The 9140-nt window shown below is 28.2% G+C and overlaps 1 long non-coding RNA gene across 1 annotated transcript; it reads left to right on the top strand.

Annotated features, from left to right (window-relative positions):
- The first annotated feature begins 7235 nt into the window (after positions 1 to 7235).
- On the top strand, positions 7236 to 8937 carry LOC121120561 (uncharacterized). The gene is made up of 3 exons (XR_005865104.2): positions 7236 to 7712; positions 8248 to 8399; positions 8495 to 8937. It is a non-coding gene; the product is annotated as an uncharacterized lncRNA (long non-coding RNA).
- The last annotated feature ends 203 nt before the right edge of the window (positions 8938 to 9140 follow it).

Raw genomic sequence — 9140 nt, 5'->3', positions numbered from 1 at the left:
ACGTCCCTAGAAAATTCCTCCCTCTGCAAAATTCATTCCGCGCCACTTCAATATTATTTATAGGAGGGATATTTTGTGATGTCATATGCTTATAAACTAGTTGGTAGTTTTTGTGTGACGCTGTGCAAGGAAACCTCGGCACTGGAGATTACTACTCATTAAAAAATATACTATCTACAAATAAATGTGATTTAGACGGGTTATTTAACATTACCTTTCCTCCAAAAAGAAACAGAAAAAGTCACGAAGTCATGTGGTAGTTAGCCATATAAGTCAATCACACCAACAACCATTTATCTCTTAAGTGCTACACGACTATCCTTGTCATATTATTTCTCCATAATTTATAAAATGAATTTCATCAATATATTTTATAATATTAAAATCCTACATTGTTTTTGTATTTTATTCGATACTGTATTATAATATTGGTTAGTAATATTTTATTAAAAGCGTAGCTATTTATATTTGAATGTGTTGGCCAAAATTTCTTTATATATTTAATAAGCAATATTGCATACAATTAGCTTGATTACTGATTTAGTTATTAACAAAATATCCCTTCTAAAAATAGGAATTAATTTTGCGGGGAAGAAATTTACTGGAAAAAGATTTACTAGGAAGGAAAAAGCAGAAAATGAATTAACTTAGAAAGTATTTTCCTAGCACTGAATCAGTGTTACTATAAACTACTAGAGGTATTATGATTATGATCCTGGTTATCTACTTCATACTTGTTGGATTCTTTCACATTCCGACTCCTCTTTCTTATGTATTCCTTCGTTTTCAAAAGATGCTATAGGCGCCAATACCAATGGTCCTTTATATATATATTATGTACATTGTACATATAAATAAGTGATATAACATAAAGTTGTACAAAAATATATTTTTTTATCTTTTGCTTCAGGATGTGTAAAAATAAAGCGAAGATTTTCTACATTTACAACATGGTATATTGTGATGATAAAAATGGGAAAAGTGTACATACATATATCATATTCTCCATCAAAATACACGTTGTTTTCAAGAACTGTTTGCAAATATCTAAATGATTGTTGTTAGAACGACAAATGCTGGAAAAGTGTTTAGAAGTTTAAAAATATACGTCCAGATACAAGTTTCGAGAGCACTGAGGAGTGACTTATGAATAATTGGACCTCGATCAGTTCCAAGAATAAAAAACATGGTCTTTGATGATGCTTAAATATAAAATTCAATAGAAATTTAAGTTTACATAGTATAGCTATACTATAGGAATTAGGAGCTCTATTGTGAGTGGACAAATGATTTTTAGTGGATGGGTATGATCCAAAGTAGAAATATTTGATTCTTTTCACAATATCGTGACTCTAAAAATTTGAATTATGCTTATTTTATTTGAGCTTGAATTACTATGAAAAAAATAAAAAAAAAATAAGAAGAAAAGCACAAAAAGAAAAAGAAAAATCCAAGCAAAACACGGATCTGTAAGATGCCGAGGAATCCCTCTACGGTGGCTAGTAGTGGCTATAACCCAACAATTATTATTATCATTATTCTTATGAGTATAATAGTTCAAATATGACGAAGAAAATTTTAATTTGAATATATATTTAGAATCTGAATATTGTAATCCAACTTTGGCTCATAAACATTTATGTGTGTATGTATATTTTAGAGGTCATTGAATTTACGATCCTTTTTATATTTTTATATTTTCATGATAAAAGTTGTATAATTTTAGCACAATATAAGTAAAATTAACCCTTTTTTTTTTTTTTTTTTTTTTTTTTTTTTTTGCATAAATTAATTAGATAAATATTCTCAGTCAAAAAGTCCTTCATAGGAAAATAATAATAATTAAATACTCAAATAAAATGATTAAATGACGTCATATACTAATCCTTTCCTCCAAAAAAAAAAAAAAGAGGGTGGGGGGTGATGTCTAAATTATAAATTGTACCATTCTTTTCAACAATGAGACTACTCTTCATTGGGGAGCTGTTCCCATCTTAATGATAGCTAATTAGAGGACACTCAATCAACGTTTAAAACACTACTCCAAATATATAGTGAAGCTTTTATTAGGTTGGGATACTATTGTGACCTGGTGGGATTTTGTGCCTCTCTGCAACAAATATTTCGGGATACAAAGTATAAGTACCAATAGGAAATTGATAAAATTTATTATCTTTGCCTGACGAAAATTTAGCTTTTACTAAAAAACAAAATCTAAAGTCTTCCTTTAAAATAAGACATTATAAATTAATTTATTTAAAAAAAAAATGCTAATGGAGTTATAATTATATATTTTTTACCATTAATTAAATAATTAATCAATTAACTCACTAAACTAAAGTGTATAATTATGTAAACAAAGCCCCCGCGAGGAGCCTATCTTAAAAAGAAAACTCAACTCCTATTAGGATCATTCTTCCTTTTCGATATCAAACAGCTTGCCGGGCTCTAAGATAAAGTTATATAATTTTTCAAATCTGAGGTCTAAAGTGGCAATATTTAGGCATGCATTTCCCTTGTGAACGTAGATTCAGGTAGTCTCTAAGGAATTGAATAACTGCATAAATATATATGTTCTTTCTACAATCTACATCGATTGAAAGGAAACGAATAATATCCTGGAATGCAGCTAATACTTACAAATGATGATAAGTCTTCAAAGTATGTAGTCCTATTTTTCACTAATGCCTTCCAAAAGCTTACAATATACCCATAATGATGTATTAAAATTGCTTATATCCCTGACAGGTGTGTGTGTGTTTGTGGATGTGCCCCAACAGGTGTAAATGATTTTTTTATCAAACATTACTTCTCTTTTATGTTTGAGAGATCCTTTAGAGAGAAATTGAGAGGATTGGTGATAAACTTTGACCAATTTATTAACTATTTAAACGATAGGAGATTTTCCTTTTTTAGTATTTCTTTTTGTCAGATTATTTTCTCTAAGAAATAAATAATTTAGCAAAAAGGAAACAAAATAAACTCGTTTTTATTTCTCTTTATTTCTTAAAGAACATAAATAAATTCTTTTTGTAAGTACACATTTATACCGAAAATACACGATAGGGTCAAATCCTCATAAAAAGTCATCAATTCATATTTAAAATGTCTTTAAATATAACATCAAATATCACCATTTTTACAAGTATGTACTCGTATATAAGTATACCTTGCTCTGTAGAAGTAGATATTTTGTACAAGCTGTAAATGGCAATAACAGGTTGTATCATTTGCAATATATAAAGAAGAAATGCTTGAATTTACAGAACTTGGGTTTAGAATGATGTAATTATATTATATATTTAGTACATATATCAGGGTGTAATTTGTATATTTTCAGATTAAAACTACATAGAGGCTATGTGCAATGTACGTATGCAGGTAGGAGGGGTGACACTGTGAACACAAACTACAATCATGTGTATCAAATGTGAGTATGAAGGAGGGGCAAAAAAACTTGATTACATACTTTATTCATATGTACTCTGTCACTTATTGTATAATTAATTTTATTCCACAAAAATTGCCAAATTGTAACAACATTATTTTAAATTGCTGTACTTAACAACTTTTTATTTTTAAATGTGCAACACAGCTGTGACTGTATAGGAGATAATAGTTGCATATTAATAAATAAATATGAAATAATAATTTTTGGGCTTTTATAGATATAAAAAAGGTAATCGAAACATTTAAAAAATAAGTAAATAAAGATTTCTTCTCAAGTTATTAAAGCTGAAAGAAAAAAAACATTTATTCAGGGTCCTGGTGCCCATTGAATTTAAGTTTTTTAACGTGACTGTTTGTAAAAGTTACAACTGTTTGTACAAAATATCATATATATACACAACATCATTGTTCTTAACGTTACAGATTATTACTGTGTTAATTCAGTTATAAAAAATAACTATATAATATATTTATACAAAATTATAATAATTAATAATTCAAATTAGTAGATGTCAAGTTGTGAACAATTATAATCAACAATGATTGAATAATAATTATATAGTTGGGAAGGATTTGCCAACAACCAAGCGCATCAGAGCTTTTTTTTTCGAATAAAATTTTGCAAGATACAGTAAAAATAACGAAATGTTGTATAACAAACCAAACCATGTTGGAGCCAAAGTTCTTTATATTTATATCTTTATACAAAGACAAAATGAAATTTAAAACAAAAAGTAAATTCACTTTTAAAGAAACTTTACTTGAAAAAACTCCACTTTACTGTTTTATATTTATATCATATAGCAACATATATCAGCGGCTCTAAAATGAGTGATATACATAGCAGAGATGCCACTCCTTGGGATTTATCCCTAAATCTTGGTATAATTACTTTACTTTAGAGATCATTTTTATAAAAATATCACAATCTTGGGACTTTATGCATGCAACAATAATTGGTAAATTTCTTTTGATTATATTTATTAAATCTTCAACCTTTTTTTATGTAAAGTGTTAAGAGTTTACTACTCGTTCAGAACTCGTTCTCGTTTCTTCTAATTTTAACTGCAGCTAGTTATTTATTTAAATTTTAAAGTATTTCAGTGTTGATTCTTTGTATTTTTAGGGTGGGATATCGAGGGATATTATAAAATTCCAACTGGCATCGCTGATGCAGAAGTTTAAGTAGAGGCGAAGGTTTCAAAAAATTATGTAAAAAAGAATATTTTTTTTAATCAAACAAAAGTCCACAAATGTGTCGTTTATAAAAGAAAATCATTAAAAAATATACATTTTTGTCAAATTAAATAATTGAGGTACTTGGAGATCTTGATATTTTCTCAGGTAGTCGACAATATAAAATTTTTGAGAGGATTATTCTATATAATCAATTTAATAAGTTTTTACTCCAATTGAAACCGGCAACTTTTAAAAATACCAAAATAATAATGATAGTATCATAATAAATGTCGGCAAATTATGTTGATGGTTCTCATAAATAAAAGAACTTCATCATTAAGACGACAAAAAAAATGAAATATTACCTACTATATATAATTTATAAATAATATACTGTAGTAAGAGTACACAAAGGCAGACATAATAAAAGAAAAAATGAAGACAGAGAATCACTTCAATACATTTGTAATATAATATTGGAATTGTACAAAATTAATTACTATTTCACTAAAGAAAGATGAGAAAGAAAATAATGATTATATATAACAATAATAATAATAAGAGAAATAAAAGACATCTTCTTAGAGAAGGGAAGAAATTGATGATGACTCCAAAGTCTCTTAATAACGTATTTTATCATTTTCATCATCAATTTTTGTACCCGAATTCACATGACCTTGAATAGTTTGGGGAGGGGGCGGCGGAATAGTGATAGGACATCAAAAGACTATCTCTAAATATATATATACTATGCAATACCTTATGTAGGTATTGTATAAAATAAATATCGAGCTGACAAGTTCGGGCTACAATGAAATTCAGACAGCAGGCTTTCAGGCTCGGGCCTAGACCAAGTACAGCTTTAATTATTATCCCCCAACATTAATCCAACTATTTATGTATGTATATATTGGAAAGAAATAAACTATGGTTTTTTGACAGAAAAACAATTGAATTATATTCTTATTTGTTGTAAAACTTAATATTAAAGACTACAATTAGTAAGAAGAGAGAGAGAGACATGAACATTTTATAGAAAAATAATCAATTTATCTTCATATAATTAGGATATGAATAAGCCATAGAGCCCAAAACAGGAGGAACAGAGGATCCTTTCCTCACTTTTGGAAAAACCAATACCAATCAGTGATTTATTATTGTTAATCAATATGTGACGTCACTTCCCCTCCGCCAAAACTTACACTTATGAATTGGTTCCGGAGTCTATGGAATATGTATACTAGGAATAACTAGTCACAACAAAAAGAACGAATTACACAAACCCTTTAGATACAAATGAATATAGATTATATTTTTGCGTATTTATACAAGATCTGACTTCAAAATTGGGCCGAAACATAGATTATTACCTAAATTTTACGAAAGACATTATACATAGGTAACAGTTGTGTAGGAGAAAGTGGGCCAAGAAGCGTTTGTCAATTTCTAGCAAGTTTCTCCTACTATAATGTTAGGAAAATATAATTATTTGTGATTAATTAAATATTTAAATGAAATAATTCGGTTAAGCGTTCAGTGCAATCAAACATATATTTGTGTTTCAGGTCAGAGTAGTAGGAGGGAAAGTTGACTCACTTTAACTCCTTCTAACAGCTGAGTAATATGTCAAAAAGTAAAGCTGGCCTTTTTTAAATTATACAACTATGAATTGGAGCTATCATTTGATGCATCAAAATTACTTATTAGTTATGCATATATGACTAATGAAACTGTGGACATTGGAACTTTATAATCTGTCATATTACACATACTCAAAAATTACGACGTTAACAAAATTATGGCCAAATTTAATGGAACTTCACTAATTGCATTATACTTAAGTATTCCAAGCACTGCACTAAATAAATCATATCTAAAATGATTCATTTCATTTTTTAAATGGAACTTGAACAAAACTTCTTTAATATGCTCTGATAGTTGATTGTTAAAGCGTAGAAAACACTTAAATATAGTACCCCTAATAATAATTATTATTATTGACTGATCCTTCCTTAGCCGATGAGGATCAAGGTCGCCCATGTTATTGCTTCATAATATTTTAAATAACGAACATAAACAAAAGAATCATTTGGATACAAAGGAAAGAGGTGTTTTTTTATTTTTATTTTGTAAAAGTAGCTGTTTTGTTTAGATTTATATCACCCGTGTTTTGTTACTTAAGTACTATGTATATTGTAGAGAGCAACAACACCTGAGGATGAGAACTAAGGAGTCTGATGACGATGAAGAATAAGCAGCAATCTACACAATAGGGTTAAAAGAGATACTTCTTAATTATTATGTCATTGTACTGCTCCCGCTGTTGTTGTTAAAAGGATGTGTTGGAAGAATCATAAATATTTTTTTCTTTTTTCCTCTGTGTATGTATGTAGTTCGTCTCCTTCTTAAATTATGTTACTTTAAATATATATAATGACGGCAACAACAATGACACAATAGAATTATAGTTAAAGAGTAAAGAAAATTATATAACCTTGAAGATTCATTATAACTATTCTTAGTTAAAGTAGAACTCCTAAAAGTGTCTCTTCTCTTCTTTTTTAATTTTTTTTTTGGCTTGAATATGAATAACCTCTACAAAAAATACAACTAGATATGGTTTTATATATGGGTTGTATTGTTTCTTTGATCAAATAAGTCCACGTTTATTTATAGGACTCTCAGATAGCTAATAATAATATTATACATATTATTACATTGCTTTCATAATCAAGGAGGACCAAAGCTATAAACCAAGCGGCTAAGAGATGACCACGAAATTCATTTTAATAGTTGGCTAGAATAATACTTATTTGTCAGCTAGAGGGCGCCAATGTTGCCATCATTTACTCTTTAAATTATTACGCTACTTCTATGAACTCACCTTTTTTAATTTAATATGGGGAATTCATCAAAGAGAAGGGCCAACTCCATAGGATGCGAGGAAAACATAATAAAGTTTTAATTAAATAATTGGTATCTCGGCCACCTTCGTCAAGACGCAACAGTTTTCATCTCAATAGAGGCATCATGCGCCAAAAAGTTTTTTCATAGACAAGGAAATATCATCAGGCTAACAAATGGTTACACTTAGTATTTATATAATGTTAATTTTAAGTTTTATCATATCATATGTTATTTATTGAATTATCGTAATAAATTATTCATTTTTGAACTAATATAAAACAATATAATGACCGAATAGTCATAATTTAAATTCAATTATTGACCTATGGGGTAAATTAAGACATGAATATTATTAGTCAAATTGAATAAACAAAGTTGAGATGTAATTGGTTACATTATTCATTAGAAAACAAACATTATTAAATTCATTTTTTTATAGACATATGCGAATTTAACTTAATTACAGATTTGACAAAGTATTGTTAACTATCCGAAAACCCTTTATAATAACTATATATTTATATAAAATATATTAAAAGGTATTTTAAAAGGTTTGTCCTTGAAAAGGACCCAATGAACTTGAGTAATATTGTATAAACGACTTTTTAATGGATGATATCTTGATATTGATTTATGTACATAATATTTTCAATATCTAATCAAAAAGGTGTCTTGTTGTATGTATTCTCAACTTCTCTTTCGTCCATTTAGGAAAAACTAAAGTATTTAATACTAATAGATGCAATTCCGTTAGTGATAAATCATCATTTGGAAAAGGGACTGAAAAAGCATCACCCTTTTGGTACTGAAGATATTTTATTATTTTAAGAACAGAAAGAAAAAAAGAAAATCCTGGTAGCTGAGTAAGTGAGAATCGTGTTTTTCAATGAAATTGAGAACCATAATTAAATTCACGTATTCTTTCCTCTTCACTTCTGTACTTAATATTTAATTATAGGCATAGAAAAGTAGATATATATAGTCAGAAGTAGAAGTACTAACCAAGCAGCAAGCAAGCAATGTACATTAGTATGTACACAAGAAGTATAAAAACGTTTTAATGGCCATTACATTATCTACACATGTCGAGGAAGTGAAGCAGAAACAATAATCAAAATCCATAATTAATTAGTTCTATAACTATATGAACCTACATCAACAGGCTTGTGAGTTATCAGGAAAGAAAATGTGATCAAATCCAAAATTGGCATAAGAAATTCACTGAGATATAGCGATATAACGATCAGAGCCATTTGCGATCAGTGATCCGATCAACTTAATTGCAATCATATTCAAATAACAATTTTTTTTCAACCTATATTAGTTTATATATTTATTTATAATACTTTATAATAAAAATTAAAGTATATTTAGAAAAAAACTTAACTATTACCTGCTGACGAACAATAAAATTTATATAGAAAAAAAACTGAAAGATAGTCTGCCGGCGAATAATAATTTATCTACATAAATCATTTCTCTTCGAGCTCTTTATTTGACATCAACAGGAGCTGCTTCTCAAATTTTTCGTCTCTCAGCTTCTATCTAGTCCTCCTTAGGATCTGTATGATTGGATTACCATTTTTTTGCTATTTCTGTTGCTA

Source organism: Lepeophtheirus salmonis, chromosome 6, assembly GCF_016086655.4.
Source record: "Lepeophtheirus salmonis chromosome 6, UVic_Lsal_1.4, whole genome shotgun sequence".
NCBI classification, from domain to species: domain Eukaryota; kingdom Metazoa; phylum Arthropoda; class Copepoda; order Siphonostomatoida; family Caligidae; genus Lepeophtheirus; species Lepeophtheirus salmonis.
Note: the sequence above shows the minus strand (reverse complement) of the source record. Positions and strands in the feature narration are given on the sequence as shown.